The sequence below is a fragment of the Garra rufa genome, chromosome 1 (genome assembly GCF_049309525.1).
Source record: "Garra rufa chromosome 1, GarRuf1.0, whole genome shotgun sequence".
NCBI classification, from domain to species: Eukaryota; Metazoa; Chordata; class Actinopteri; order Cypriniformes; family Cyprinidae; genus Garra; species Garra rufa.
The window spans coordinates 69,464,379-69,467,390 of NC_133361.1; the positions used below are offsets into that span (position 1 = coordinate 69,464,379).

Sequence of the window (3,012 nt, forward strand, 5' to 3'; positions counted from 1 at the left end):
CTTGTTTTACTCGGAGGAACCCAAAGCAAGTATATGCACACTGTCAAGTTAAATTAACTTGGGCTAAAGTTAGCTAGTATGCTAAAAGGTAATGTTTAATGCTATGGTCTTTTTTAACCCTAAAAAGAAACTCATCTGTGGCATATATATATATATATATATATTTCTTTATTATTAGGCAAGCTATAAGAGGGAAAAAACAATAGTTAAATGTATATATGTACTTTGACATCAATGACATGCAGCACATAAGAGCACATCGGTTGATTAAACATGTTTAAAAATTAAATTAAAAAGTACTACTCAGATGTAGCATTCTGAAAGTTTATTTCTGAAAATAAATGCAATGAAAGACTGTGATATGTAGGAGGAGCTCAGGAACAATTCACTGAAATCTGTAAATTAATTTGAGCATGGCTGACTTAAATAAGTGCTTTAAAAGTATTTTGTAATTTCAGATTTGCTAAACATGTCCTCTGACTATCAAAGAAACTGGAGATGTCGAAGCGCAAGAGTTGATGCCTTAGCGGAAGAGGACAGCAGCTCAGAATCCGAGGGGACAGTGGAGCCTGCCTTGGTGTTTTACAATTTCAAATAGGTGGAACCAGATAATTACCCCATGCCATCAGCAAGTAAGGAATATTATATGGTGTTTGAAACGCAGGCCATTTATGGGAAATTCATTAAAGCAAAGTTTGCAAACAGTCCGTTTGTAAATCTTTTATTAGAGGTACAAGTAGTTGTTTATCGATAATCTAATGCCAATATCGATACCATTGTTTTTGTTTGCTGTCAATTCTGTCTTGCTCTTGATTTTTCAAAACATTATTACATTATTTTGATTGTGGTGTCACTTTTAGGTTCAGCAACTGTCCAGAGTTGGCCGAATGTCAGTCAGAGACTGTGTATGAACAGGTATGTATTTACCTAGCATTGTTTGTGTGTTTTGCTGTGTCGTATTTCAGAAAAAAATGACAATAGTAACAGTATCCACAATAATAACCTCAACCTTTGGTAATACTATAATTCTGTCACACACTATATCTACTTATATAATTGCCTGTTTTTGTGTTGAAGTTGTAATGTCTGTGCTAAATCAGGTTGTTCGTAGGACTTAAAACAAGATATAAAAACATAATGTTAGTGTAAGAACTGAATTAATCATTACTTGTCACAAAAACTTTAGATAGGGATAGAGCACTTATTACATGATAGAGAGTGTTTGTGAAAGTGTATGTTTTAACACTGCATGCAATTGGCAAACTGCACAGTGCTAATTTGTAATACTGATCTTACAATGCATTTTAATATTATGACTGAATCGTTTATTTCGCAGAATCATGTCAAATGCCTTAATGGCAAAATTCAACATGCAGGGTGGTGGCCAGCTGGAAAAGGCTGCATTCAAGGCTACATCTTTATATAATATAATACAAGGTAATTTGTGACACATCGTATGTTCCTTGTGTCTTATTTAAAAGACCTGTTTTTATCAGAAATGTCCAAACGCATAATTAACATGTTTTAGTCCCGGTGTTCTCATATGTGGACATGTATGAAATCAACATCCTGCATCACGAATTAAGTCGTCACTTTGTTTTGAAATGAATAACATTTTTCTGAGATGTTGATTCATGACACACAGTTTAAAAATTAGACAAATTTAAATAATTACAAATTATCTTATTTCCATAAGAGTGTCACTACATTACTTTTAGACTTTTTGAAGACTAATCATTTGGTATCTCAGAGAAGCTCATGTTCATGAAATGGATGGGAAAAGTCTTGTTCGACTGCATTGTACAATTAGTTTGATAGATAAAAACACTTTAAAAATAAGTGCTTGTTTAACTTTTTGCTTTTTACATTCATATTTTCTTCCCTCAGATGCTGTGAAGAGGTGGAACCCCAATTCAACGGAATCGGAAATTGATGGCGCTATGGCTGAACATCTAAAACATGCTCCAGGAAGAGCAGGGGGTGGGGGTTATAAAAAATAAGATGTGGGAGATATTTGTGACAGCTCAATTCCTTAAATTTAGTTATGAAACTGAATTTGTTTCGTGATGAACATGTTAATTTTTCCTGTTTCCCAGGTGAATTTGTATTAAAACCATAAAATAAATGTGATAAATAAATTGTGACTTTAGTTCATCCCGTTATCTTTGATCATTTGTAATGAACTACTAAAATGTTAATAATATAACACTTTATTTTACAGTGACCTTGTTACATGTAGTTACTGTAATAACTATAAATTATGCATAATTGCATGTATCAAACCTTAACCTTATATTCAGATGCAGTTAATTATATTAAGTACTTAAATGTATAAGTAAAGTAATGTGTTGTTTGATCTACACGTGATTATAACGTGTTCTATCTAGACGTTTCGGTATGACTGGGCCGATTTTGGCCCTTTTTAGAACCTTTGTCAAGTTTAGATGCTTAAACGTCAAAATCGCCTGTTTACGATTTAACACAATTAGTGTATGATTATTTTATATGCAGGCTTATATGCCTACACTTATGCATAAACACACCATATAAACATCCAGAAGAAGACTAATTCTGACGTCCATGGACGCGCTGAAGAGACGTGGAATTCACGGCCAGAAAAGACGTCGGTTCAACTTTCATTTTGGAACTATTTTTCAACCATGACGGGACGTGTCGGACGGACGTCTTTTCAACGGTCAATACACGTCCAAATGTTTGCTGGGTGGTGAGGTTAACAACAGCCGTACTTTGTTGAACTAACGTGGTTCAAACGATGAGACCATATGAAACAGTCTTTACTAGCTTATTCTTTTCCACAAAAATGCAGCACAAATAAGCAAGCATTTTAACGTTTTAAATACACTAATCTACAATTATTGTTCAATCGCTGGAGTGTTTTTTTATTTTTTAAATGCCTTTAAAATATGTAGTTTTGTGAACACGGACGAAGAAACGCCAGCCCCGAAGGTCATCCGTAAACCACATAAACAGCTCATATGCGCTTAATATAGC

General features: G+C 34.0%; 1 long non-coding RNA gene across 1 annotated transcript; it reads left to right on the forward strand.

Annotated features, from left to right (window-relative positions):
* Positions 1 to 495: 495 nt before the first annotated feature.
* LOC141339314 (uncharacterized) lies at positions 496 to 1,414 on the forward strand. Its single transcript, XR_012355933.1, has 3 exons — positions 496 to 632; positions 861 to 915; positions 1,337 to 1,414. It is a non-coding gene; the product is annotated as an uncharacterized lncRNA (long non-coding RNA).
* The last annotated feature ends 1,598 nt before the right edge of the window (positions 1,415 to 3,012 follow it).